The following is a 13453-nucleotide window of genomic DNA, read 5'->3' as shown; positions in this document are numbered from 1 at the left end:
TGATTTTCCTTATTTTGTCTCCATAGCTCTCAACTGAGTATGTAATGTTCGGTTACACCCGAACTTAGCCTTCCTTACTTGTTTTTTTTATGACTCTGCAACAACATATAGTATTAATATACCAACATATTCAAATTTAAGGCTACAACCCTAGTATAGAATCTTAACATGTAATACATACATACATGCATATACCTAAGTTAAAGAGTGCAAGCAGCATCCACTTGTAGTAAAGTTAAAAAAGTAGACGTAACATAATGTTAAGTTAAAGAGGCTTAATTAACTTAGAAGCAAGGAAAAAAAAACAAAGCAATACCAGCACTGACTGGTAAATGCAAAACAGTTTACGTTTTACTTGAACATGTAAAACGATTTCGTAAATTTTACTATAAATTTAAAAGTTCACGTTTTGCTTGAACATGTAAAACGATTTCGTTAATTTTACTATAAATTTAAAAGTTTACGTTTTACTCGAATATGTAAAACGATTTCGTGATGAGTATGATTTGCTATGAATTTAAAAGTTTACGTTTTACTTGAATATGCGAAACGATTTCTTGGAGGAGTATGATCTACCCCAAATTTAATCTTAATTGCTTGTATAACCAACTTCCTTAGTACGTATTACATATTAGTGTCCTTATACTATGCGTTATACCAAATTGATATTTTGTTAAACTCAAAAATAATTTCTACTACCACAACATAATAATTTTGTAAAGGGGCTCCAATTATCGGAATTTGTATCCAAACTTTATAGCCCTAAAAAGCACATTTAATTTTTTTTTTCTCACACCAAGCGTTATAACCCCCCCTTATCAAAAAAAAATGGGGTGACATAAATATAGGTATAGCTTGAAATATTACGAGCAAAAGTAAGAGAAAAGAAAGGAACCGCCAACAGGACAAACTTAGCCAGACTTAAATATTCATATTAGATTTCGTTTTCAATTTCGACCCAATGAAGTGGGAACTGTTGGATCATTTTTTTTCTCTCCCCTTATATACTACACTACTACACTCTCCCTTTATATACTGCACTTACATACATTTTCATAGCGTAATTAGCTGCTCGTAGTTCAACATTTTTTTCTCGTTCTGAAGTTGTCATGGGACGATGCTATAAGCAGCCTTGTTTTGGCTTTGGAGCCTAGGCGGTAGCCCTGGTTAAGAAACCTCCCTACAAGACGGAGGTAACTAGTTCACCCACACATTCAAAGCTTTTTCGCTCTCCACTAACACATCGACGTTTCTTGCTGTCAACGAAATGACAGCGTCATCTTAATACGACAATTTATTAATTATTCCGGGAAACATTTTAGAAAGATGAAAAACTATAATTGTGGTAAATTGTGGCAATTAAACTAAAAAACTAAAAAAGTGCCTGTGCTACGGGCTTTTAGGTGTGACGTGTGTTAGCTGTTTACGAACTACTAAATTAACCTGGCGCATTAACTAGAGGCAGCCAAGTCCTCTTGCCACCAATTGGAATTGGAAGATTCGATTTCCAAAACTAAAAAAGGTAACGTTTTCAAGACAGTGCACAACCTAAATAAAGGTGGTATCAAAAGACGCGTGTCGAGATCCGTTTTTAGAATCTGAAAGTTGTATAGAATCGACGGGATGGCCTAGAAGGTTTCAGGTGGTCATACTAAATCGCTCCCGGGGAGTGTCCTTATCGCTACAACCAAAGCAGCATTATTTACTCTCTGCTTTTCATTCATACGTATGTGTATTTTTAAATAATAAAAAAAATTTTATATTATTCTAATATATATCATCTCTGCCGGGGTGCGATTCAGCTCAGGATATGCCAAAACAACAAGAAACCTACAATTAAATGGAGATTCACGTGTCATTTTCCAAGGATTCACCGGTAAACAAGGTACTTTCCGCAACCAACATGCTTTGGAATACGGTAAAAAATTGGTTGGATGTATTTTCCCATAAAAGGGTGGAACTACGCATCTTGGTTTGCCAGTATTTGTTTCGGTAATTTATATTGATTTGTATTGATTAAAAATTGCAATAGTAGATAATGTAATGTGAATTAAAATTAAATAGGTACCCGAAGCAAAAAATGCAACTGATCCGCATGCAATTGTTGTTTATGTGCCGCCACCGGGAGCTGCTGCTGCTATCATAGCAGTATTACAAGCACGACATTTCTTTGATTGGTTGCATAATCGAAATTGTGCCTTAACATGATATGGTTCGCGGTTAGCACGCTATGTTAAAGCAAAATAAATCTCGTCTAGTCAGGCCCGATTATCCAGGATCATCGCACCAGAAAGGGTAAGTAAATTGCCTACCATATTAAATATATAAACAACATGTATGAATTTGTTAGTGATAATTTGTCATGCTTTTGTTGATAATCAACTGAAGACGGCAAATACCAAAGAGTTCGAAGTTCATGTAAATACCAATTGATTTCTTTAAATAGCGTTTGGAGAACAAAACCCATATGTATGTATGCATACAGCTGCATAGAGAGGGAGGGATTAATTAATTATGATTAGTAGATTTATAGGATTTTTATTATTTTCCCTGCGTCGCCGTTGCCATTACATTGCGTTAAGAGAGGACATCAACACCTTACCCACAACCAGTTAAAATTTTAGTAAATTTTTTCTCTTTTCATAACTGATTCAAAACGTGGGAAGTTATATATGTAGCATTCCATGGAGAATGGTAAATTTTAGCAGACTTTCGCATTGCGGTCATTATTAACATTCAATCCCTAGAAGGTTCAATGTAGTCATATCAATAGGTCCGGAGATGGTCGGGTTAGTACCTCAATGGTGCTTGTTACCGGAAAGTAGATAGATAATTTATTGAGGATTGCACAGTGACTTGCACATCTCCTTCACAGCACCTCATCGTAGCCGACTTCTTTGATGAACCCTAGCAGAGTTCTTGGCTTGAGGGAGTAAATGTGGGAATGCACTGGCCATGGTGAGCCCATAAACTTAGCCCTACGTTTTGAGATTGCTTCGTATTCTTGGAGGATATAGTCCGCCGTCTGCTGATCGATCACAAAATCGGAATGTGTTACTCGATAGTATGCCCACTTTCTGCATACGGCTGCTCAGCCTATAATGCCCTGTAAGAAAGCTCTTGGGATTCTTCGGTGATCTTTCGATAGGTCTATTATTGCCCTGTAGCGACTTGTGCTATAACTTCCTAACAGTAACTTAGATTGTCTCAAACCTGGCGTATTGCTCCAGTGTTCTTCTCTCTTCCCCCCCCCCCCCCCCCTTCTCCTAATAAATGTCCCTGTGAGCCAACTGACAGGAACGGCTCGGGATCGATAGGTCATGTAGTTCCTGCCTCTCCTTCCGGGTTGTCCGCCTGCTCTTGTAGCAGTGCTTCGCCCCATCCAATAGGTGCGACAGATCACAAATTGTCATCAATGTCTTCTAACGGGAGTCCAAGGAAACACAAAGTTTCAACAGGGGTGGACCATAATGAGAGGAGTGTTAGAGGCGTTGATTCCACAATACAGCTAAAGAGATGGTTGGTGTCATGTGGGGACACGTTGCAAGCGGGGCATACATTTTGTATGTCGGGGTTGATTCTGGATAGGTAAGAATTTAACCTGTTACAGTATCCATAACGAAGTTAAGCAAGAGTGACACGCGTTTCCCTGGGGAGTATGCGTTCCTCTTCCACAAGTTTTGGATAATTTTCGTTAAGCACTGGATTCACCGGGCAATTCCCGGCATAAAGGTCCGACGCCTGTTTATGGAGTTCACCAAGGACCTGCTTGTGTTTTTTCACTTCATACGGCTGGGTTCTCAGGTGCCGTATTTCCTCAAAATGCTTGCGGAGATGACTCCTTAAGCCCCTAGGCGGTGCTGGTTCATCAATCAGATGTCTGTTGGGATGCCCAGGTTTCTGGGTATTCAACAGGAACTGTTTGGTCAGCATCACATTTCTCTCCCTGATGGGGAGTATTCTCGCCTCATTATGCAGATGGTGTTCTGGGGTCATAAGAAGACAGCCCGTGGCGATTCTGAGAGCAATATTTTGGCAGGCCTGTAGTTTCTTCCAGTGGGTGATTTTTAGGCTTGGCGACCATATGGGTGACGCGTAGCACGTAATCGGCTGGCTAATTGCTTTGTATGTAGTCATGAGCGTTTCTTTATCTTTTCCCCAAGTACTGCCAGCGAGGGATTTGAGTATTTTGTTACGGCTCTGAATTCTCGGAACAATTGCGGCTGCGTGCTCACCAAAATTTAGACCCTGATCAAACGTCACACCCAAGATTTTGGGGTGTAGGACAGTCGGTAGCGTAGTGCCATCGACGTGGATGTTCAAAATGGTCGATATTTGTGGCGTCCATGTTATAAATAAGGTCGCGGAAGATTTAGTCGGTGATAATGCCAGGTTTTGCGAGGCGAAAAAACTGGAGAGATCAGGGAGGTAGCCGTTTATTTTATTGCATAGTGCATCGATCTTTGGGCCTGGGCCTGTGGCCATTATTGTGCAGTCATCGGCGTAGGAAACGATTGTGACTCCTTCCGGTGGTGAAGGTAGCTTAGATATGTAGAAATTAAACAAAAGTGGGGATAGGACACCACCCTGTGGCACCCCTTGTTGAATTCTCCTTGGTTTTGATGCTTCGTTTCTAAATTGCACCGATGCCTGCCGACGACCCAGATAATTTGCGGTCCACCTTTTAAGACATGGGGGAAGGGTAGACCCTTCCAGGTCCTGCAGTAACGAGCCATGGTTGACCGTATCGAAAGCTTTTCATAGGTCTAGCGCTACGAGTACTGTTCTATGGTGGGGGTATTGATTTAAACCGCAATTTATCTGGGTGCTAATGGCATTTAGCGCGGTGGTAGTGCTATGGAGTTTTCTGAAGCCATGCTGATGAGGGGCTAGCTGCAAATTTGCTTGGAAATAGGGGAGCAAAATGGCTTCAAGCGTCTTTGCCACTGGCGATAGGAGAGATATCGAACGATACGACTCACCTATGTTAGCTGGTTTCCCAGACTTTAGTAGCGGGACCACCTTGGCCATTTTCCATTTCTCAGGTATGACAAAGGTGGAAAGAGACAGATTGAAGACATGCGCTAAATATTTGAAACCCTCTTTCCCTAGGCTTTTAAGCATCGGCATGGCTATGCAGTCTGGGCCCACTGCTTTGGAGGGTTTAGCACGACCAATGGCGTCCTCACCCTCTTTAGTGGTGATGGTGATTGGTGACGCGCTGAATTTGTGTTTATGTGCGTGTCTATTGGCTCTCCGTCTATCTTTGTCGACCGTAGGATGCATTATATATTGTCGGCAGAAAGCGCTCGCGCATTTTTTCGCGTCCGACAGCACTTTGTCGCCAAAGGCGATGGAAACTTTGTCTTTGTGCTTAGTCGGATTCGATAGGGACTTTACGGTGGACCAAAGTTTACCCACACCGGTAGAGAGGTTACAACCTCTTAGGTGCTCCTCCCATTTCGCCCGCTTGTGTTCATCCACAAGCAATCTGATGCGATGGTTTATATCCCTTATTTGGGGGTCGCCTGGATCAAGCTGTCTTATAAGGTCACGTTCTCTCGCTAAGTTTGCGGCCTCCGCCGGGAAGTGGGGCCGCATTTCGGGAATTCTCCCGGCGGGAATGAAATGGGCCGAGGCGGATTTAATGACCTTACGGAAGGCACGCTCCCCTTGGCGGGCATCAGTCGGGATAGGGAGGGCAGCAAAGCGGCTGTCTGTAAAGGATTTATATTCTTCCCACTTTCCTTTTTTGAAGTTTATGAAAGTGCGTTTTTCAGTGACGATGAAGTCGGCGGTACGCTCAAGCGAAATAAGTATGGGCAGGTGGTCGGATGCCAATGTTACCATCGGCTGCCAGTTGACGCAGTTTACGAGTTCTGCGCTCACGATAGAGATATCTGGGGAGCTGTGACAGCTTCCTACCATACGTGTGGGGGCGTCTCCGCTTATTGTGCAGAACGTCGTTTCTTCTATTTGATCCGCCAACATCTCACCCCTACTGTCACGTAGGATAATGCGATTGTTGCCAGTGAGTAAGGCCCTGATATTAGGGCGGTATCCACTGGGGCAACAGATGGCAGGAGGGATGTTGATGTTGATGATTTCTAGGTTTGCATCGCATGACCGGACAGATAGGCCTTGACGTTCTAAGACATTGTCCCTGCGGTCGATGCCAGGCTCAAATATATAATATTGCACAGAGTGGTGTATGATAAACGCGAGACCGCCTCCATTTCTGCTCTCGCGGTCTTTCCTGTGGACGTTATACCCAGAGCAGGTCTGCAATGCAGATCTTGCTGTGAGTTTAGTCTCTTGAATCGCAGCAATGCGGATGTTGTGCCGCTTCATGAAATCGACTATCTCCGTGATCTTCCCAGTTAGTCCATTACAGTTTAACTGCAGGATTCTGAAGTGCATAAGGGGAGACGTCGCCACTCTGGGGGTAAGTGACGGGTGACTACGCCTGGGTTGTGGAAGGCCAGGACGCAATTGCTGTTGTGGCCCTGGGACTGGGCGTCCTTGGGCAAGCATTGGGGTACCCGGATGATTTGGGTTTGCGACCTGGCAACATGGCGCGATGAAACCCGTCGGGGGGTTGCCGTCGCGGAGACCAGAACATCTGGGAAAGTGGCACCACCCAAGGCAGGAACTGCATTGGGCGGATGTCGCAAACCTATATATTCTGTGCTGGCAGACGGTGCAAACGGAGGTAGGGACTAAGAGTCTGTTTCCCTGACCTGCACGATTGCTGCCGGAAAAGAGGGGTTAGGGGGTCAGAATATACCCGCGGTAGGTATGCCTGTCGTAAGAGGCGACTAAAATACCAGATTCAAGGGGCTGTGTAGCGCAACCCTTCAGGTTGCCAGCGCAATATATAGCTTCTCCAAACCTAATTGTCAACCTCACCTATCCGCGGCGAATCCTGTTTCACTAACAGACGAGGCTCTGGCGACCCCAAGCTCCTCAAGGAACTTGGGGGTGGGGAGGGAGGGATGGCCTGAAGGTTTAACGTGGCCACATAAATCGTTCCCAAGATGGTCGGGCTAGCACTTTAATGATGCTGTGTTACCGGAGCGTACCGGATCTGTATCCGGCAAAGGACCATCACATCGATAACACTCCCCAAAGCCTTCGGGGAGCAACCTTATCGCTACAACAACAACAACAACAACAAGGGGGGGGGGGGGAGGGGGGCAGAGACTGATGCTCAGCATTGCTACCAACTCTACTACGAAGGTAGTAGTTATGAGTGGTATCAGCTGTTTGAATTGTTGGCGCAGTGGGGCGCGAGCAGCAGCGGGTACTTGTTGTGGCTTGCTGAGCAGCGGGGCTGCTGGAAGGTAGTGGGGGGGCGCTAAGGCGTAGACTACGGGACGCCCTTGGGCTTGAACAGCAAAGAGCCCAGAAAGATTTATAAAAGTTACGTGGACGTCGGGTTTTGGGATCAAGCCCAGAACAACCTGTCCGATGCAACCATCCCTTGCACGAGACACACTGAACAGAGTATGACCGTCCTAAAAAGATTATTTTCCGGCAGATGCAGCAAAACCATTTCTCAGGACCGGGGTTAGGAGACGGACCCGGATTGGATTCGATGCCTTCCCGGAGTAAGAGAATATGGAGCAGTCTTGCTGCAAGGAGCTGCTGGGAGGATGACAATTTGTGGGAGGGACGAAACAAATTAGATGGGGTCACACTGAAATGACAGTCCTTGGTCGGGAAAAATCCCGAGTCGCTCCGGTACATAGAACCGACTGCCTTGGGAAGCGCATGACAAAGTCATATCAATTCGTTCCCGGGTTACTCGGGGAAAGCAGTTTTAGCAGTACTTTGCCCGTTGCAATTTGCACATCCATTCAAAGAACTTCGCATAATGGATTAAACAGTCATCTGCATTTATTCGTTTTTGTTTTTGTAGCACGCCTAATTTACTATCTATTACCCCAACATCTATCAATTATCCCTTGTTATAATCTTCTGGTACCCCCGCTACCGGAAGATGTCTTGGCATGATGGAGGTTGACTTGAATTTACTTTACAGGTCCTGATTGTGGTTATCTGAAATCCCCTTGAGTATCTTGTATTTATTAAGCACTTCCGGTTATATTAAAAACTTATTATCTATCCTTACTGATATTTGTTTCTTTTTCATTATAGGTAATTCGATTTGACGATGTGGGCATAGCAATATTCCAGCTGTGGCTGTAAGAAGAGCGTACATTTGCTCAAACTACAAGAAAACTGCGACAACTGTCCCTCGGCCTTTTTAGTATCACATATAGGGCCCTACCACGCATATGATGGGAAAGGGTCAAGTTCAAAGGCTCAACATCACCTGCAAATCGACTTTGATAGCACGAAATGGGGCTGCATATATTCCGGTATTATATGTACAACACTCATATCTATGCAAACCAACACCACCCGCGCAGGAAAAATTGAGCACCATCAGTGTGAGCTTCGAAACTCAAAATGGTTTCAGAAAGGGCACGACTACGAATGAGTTTATGTCTATACATATGTAGTTTGTACATATAAATATGCACATATGTAAGGTTTACTAGAGAATTAAGGAAATTATTTGTAAAACCCATTGTATACATAATTTATTCATAATTAAATATTATTTAAACAAAAGGGACGCGTTTCATTCATATAAAAAGCGAATTGACCGAAGGTAACCGGTACGGGTAACCGATAGGCCAGTTACCCGTGTTGTTGTTGTTGCATATGTTTTGGTTAGCGATAACGAAAACATACCTAATGAAGTAACTTAAAAATGTAAATAACATCGAGCGAGAAGGAATGTCGAAAACACAATAGGTAAGAGCGAGAAAGCGAGTCACACGTACACTATTTTGAGAGAGCGCATGCGATACCTTTTTCACGACAGCAATGTAAAAGTCATTAAGCGATAATTGGTGACCAAGTTATTGGTAACGATTAAGTAATCGATTAGGTAACGGGTACCTGTCTTGTAGGGCTGTACTATCAAAAATTTGTTTTGTAGCATACATACGCTAATAATAGTGAAATTTGAATAAACTTTGTAAATAAAATGGGAATGCTGGTGTTCTGGCTCATTTAGAAGGCACGTAGGGTTACCAGGTAAGGGGCCACCGAAATTTAGGTGCGTCGGTGGCCATGGTTTTTGAGGGTGGGACAAAAGCACCGGGCGTCGCAACACCACCCGCGGCGCCCCCCATATATATTCGGCCCTTTTGTTCATTATACTCAGTTGAGCAGAGCTCACAGAGTATATTAAGTTTGATTAGATAACGGTTGGTTGTACATATATAAAGGAATCGAGATAGATATAGACTTCCATATATCAAAATAATCAGGATCGAAAAAAAATTTGATTGAGCCATGTCCGTCCGTCCGTCCGTCCGTCCGTCCGTCCCTCCGTTAACACGATAACTTGAGTAAATTTTGAGGTATCTTGATGAAATTTGGTATGTACGTTCCTGAGCACTCATCTCAGATCGCTATTTAAAATGAACGATATCGGACTATAACCACGCCCACTTTTTCGATATCGAAAATTTCGAAAAACCGAAAAAGTGCGATAATTCATTACAAAAGACCGATAAAGCGACGAAACTTGGTAGATGAGTTGAGCTTATGACGCAAAATAGAAAATTAGTAAAATTTTGGACAATGGGCGTGGCACCGCCCACTTTTAAAAGAAAGTAATTTAAAACTTTTGCAAGCTGTAATTTGGCAGTCGTTGAAGATATCATGATGAAATTTGGCAGGAACGTTACTCTTATTACTATATGTACGCTTAATAAAAATTAGCAAAATCGGAGAAGGACCACGCCCACTTTAAAAAAATTTTTTTTTTTAAGTAAAATTTTAACAAAAAATTTAATATCTCTAAGTAAATTATGTCAAGATTCAACTCCAGTAATGATATGGTGCAACAAAATACAAAAATAAAAGAAAATTGAAAAATGGGCGTGGCTCCGCCCTTTTTCATTTAATTTGTCTAGGATACTTTTAACGCCATAAGTCGAACAAAAATTAACCAATCCTTTTGAAATTTGGTAGGGGCATAGATTTTATGGCGCTAACTGTTTTCTGTGAAAATGGGCGAAATCGGTTGATGTCACGCCCAGTTTTTATACGCAGTCGTCCGTCTGTCCTTCCGCATGGCCGTTAACACGTTAACTTGAGCAAAAATCGATATATCTTTACTAAACTCAGTTCACGTACTTATCTGAACTCACTTTATCTTGGTATGAAAAATGAACGAAATCCGACTATGACCACGCCCACTTTTTCGATATCGAAAATTACGAAAAATTAAAAAAATGCCATAATTCTATACCAAAAACGAAAAGAGGGATGAAATATGGTAAGGTAATTGGATTGTTTTATTGACGCGAAATATAACTTTAGAAAAAACTTTATAAAATGGTTGTGACACCTACCATATTAAGTAGAAGAAAATGAAAAGTTCTGCAGGGCGAAATAAAAAACCCTTAAAATCTTGGCAGGTATTACATATATAAATAAATTAGCGGTATCCAACAGATGATGTTCTGGGTCACCCTGGTCCACATTTTGGTCGATATCTGGAAAACGCCTTCACATATACAACTACCACCACTCCCTTTTAAAGCTCTCATTAATACCTTTAATTTGATACCCATATCGTACAAACTCATTCTAGAGTCACCCCTGGTCCACCTTTATGGCGATATTTCGAAAAGGCGAACACCTATAGAACGAAGGCCCACCCCTTTTAAAAATACTCATTAACACCTTTCATTTGATACCCATATCGTACAAACAAAGTCTATAGTCACCCCTGGTCCAGAAAGGCCCACTCCCTCTTAAAATACTCATTAACCCCTTTCGTTTGATACCCATATTGCACAAACGAATTCTAGAGTAACCCCTGGCCCACCTTTATGGCGATATCTCGAAACGGCGTCCACCTATGGAACTAAGGATTACTCCCTTTTAAAATACTCATTAACACCTTTCATTTGATACCCATATCGTACAAACGCATTCTAGAGTCACACCTGGTCCATCTTTATGGCGATATCTCGAAAAGGCGTCCACCTATAGAACTAAGGCCCGCTCCCTCTTAAAATACTCATTAACTCCTTTCGTTTGATACCCATATTGCACAAACGAATTCTAGAGTCACCCCTGGTCCACCTTTATGGCGATATCCCGAAAAGGGGTTCACCTATAGAACTAAGCCCCACGCTCTTTTAAAATAATCATTAACACCTTTCATTTGATACCCATATCATACAAACAAATTCTAAAGTCACCCCTGGTCCACCTTTATGGCGATATCTCGAAAAGGCGAACACCTATAAAACGAAGGCCCACTCCCTCTTAAAATACTCATTAACTCCTTTCGTTTGATACCCATATTGCACAAACGAATTCTAGAGTCACCCCTGGCCCACCTTTATGGCGATATCTCGAAACGGCGTCCACCTATAGAACTAAGGCCCACTCCCTTTTAAAATACTCATTAACACCTTTCGTTTGATGCCCATGTTGTGCAAACAAATTCTAGGGTCAACCCTGGTCCACCTTTATGGCGATATCTCGAAACGGCGTCCACCTATGGAACTAAGGATTACTCCCTTTTAAAATGCTCATTAACGCCTTTCATTTGATACCCATATCGTTCAAACGCATTCTAGAGTCACCCCTGGTCCATCTTTACGGCGATATCTCGAAAAGGCGTCCATCTATAGAACTTAGGTCCATACCCTTTTAAAATATTCATTAATACCTTTCATTTGATACCCATATCGTACAAACGCATTCTAGAGTCAACCCTGATCCACCTTTATGGCTATATCCCTAACTGGCGTCCACCTATAGAACTATGGCCCACTCCCTCATAAAATACTCTTTAATGCCTTTCATTTGATACGCATGTCATACAAACACATTCCAGGATTACCCTCGGTTCATTTTCCTACATGGTTATTTTCCCTTATGTTGTCACCATAGCTCTCAACTGAGTATGTAATGTTCGGTTACACCCGAACTTAACCTTCCTTACTTGTTTTCCTTTTTGTTTTCTTTTATTTTTCAGCAGTTTTTTTTTGATTTTTGATTTTAGAGTAGTAACCGGTCATGTCCGGTTCGGTAATTTTTTTGCGTTTAACTTTTCGAAGTTTTCTTTTTTTGAAGTTTAAATTTTTTGAATGTTAACGGTCTGTCCGTGACGTCCGGTTCGGCCGGATGTTGTTCTATTTTGAATTATAAGTGTCGCGTAGCAAATAATTCGGATTTGGGATGAACATGAATTGCCAGAAGATTGAAACTATGTTCAAGTTCGTATATTCAAGCTTATTCCAGCTTATTCAAGTTTATTTCCCAGTATCTTTCTCCGTCCGTTCGCTACGCGTGGTAATTTTCCAATGACGGAATTTTGTGGATCAATTTATACCGCTCAACGTAACGGAATATGCGAATGACGGAACAAAGAAGAAAGAAAGGGGGTGAGCAAAGGACAACTAAACAGAGATGCATTTGTGGTGAAGTATGCATTTGGTAACTTAAGGTTGCCATCTAGTTTACATTTCAAATAATTCAATCTATTACATCCCCGCCCCCGTGAATCACGCTGGATTCACCACCATGTCGAGCTTGGCCAGCTTTGATGCAGGACGCTGAACCGAACCAGTAGGTGTCAGCACGTCTGCCCTCCGAACTTGACCATCCTTGCCAGGGTATGTCCTTTGGATCCTGCCACGACGCCACTCTTTCCTTGGCTCGTTGGGGTCACATATTAGTACCAAGTTCCCTTCTCGCAGCGGGTCTGTAGGCGAACACCACTTTGACCGCCTGGTCAGTGTTGGCAAGTATTCCTCTACCCATCTCTTCCAGAATTGATCTCGCATCTGCCTGACGATATGCCACTGCTTACGTAGGGAACAGTACTTCTCCGGCGGCTCCATGCAGCTTGGAGTTTGCGCTGTGTTGGCGCTACCCAACAAAAAAGGGTTGGGGGTTAAAGGCTCCTCTTGTTGTGGGTCAACGGGTAAATGCGTTAGTGGCCGAGAGTTCACTATATTCTCAGCATCAATTAACAAACTCTGAAACGCGTGCTCCTTTGGATGTATCTCTTTCATTGTATGACGTAGTACCTTCTTCACGCATTGCACCATGCGTTCCCAAGCACCCCCTGCCGATGGATTTTCAGGACAGTTAAATACCCACTCAACGCTCATACTTGACAGCTCGCTTTGTAATTCATAGCAATCAAACACATCTTTGAAGCGCTTTAACTCGCCGTCCACACCGACGAAATTTTTCCCATTATCCGATCGTATCCGCTTTGGAACCCCTCTTCAATTCATAAAGTTGCGTAACGCAAGGATACATGCGTCCGTTGAAAGGTCATGTGCAACCTCAAGGTGGATAGCCCTCATCGTCAGGCATGTGAACAAGGCCACCCATC

At 42.8% G+C, this 13453-nt stretch overlaps 1 long non-coding RNA gene across 3 annotated transcripts; it reads left to right on the top strand.

The window, feature by feature from the left end:
• The first annotated feature begins 1142 nt into the window (after positions 1-1142).
• On the top strand, positions 1143-8601 carry LOC137246503 (uncharacterized). Of its 3 annotated transcripts, XR_010951523.1 has the most exons (5): positions 1467-1726; positions 1803-1992; positions 2065-2295; positions 8161-8384; positions 8436-8601. It is a non-coding gene; the product is annotated as an uncharacterized lncRNA (long non-coding RNA). The 3 variants fall into 3 exon arrangements; XR_010951524.1 differs by lacking the exon at positions 8436-8601 and having other exon boundaries at positions 1143-1522; positions 8161-8418; XR_010951522.1 differs by lacking the exon at positions 8436-8601 and having other exon boundaries at positions 8161-8418.
• Positions 8602-13453: the final 4852 nt, after the last annotated feature.

Source organism: Eurosta solidaginis, chromosome 3 (assembly GCF_040869045.1).
Source record: "Eurosta solidaginis isolate ZX-2024a chromosome 3, ASM4086904v1, whole genome shotgun sequence".
Taxonomy (NCBI): domain Eukaryota; kingdom Metazoa; phylum Arthropoda; class Insecta; order Diptera; family Tephritidae; genus Eurosta; species Eurosta solidaginis.
This window is presented reverse-complemented; position numbering and strand designations above follow the sequence as displayed.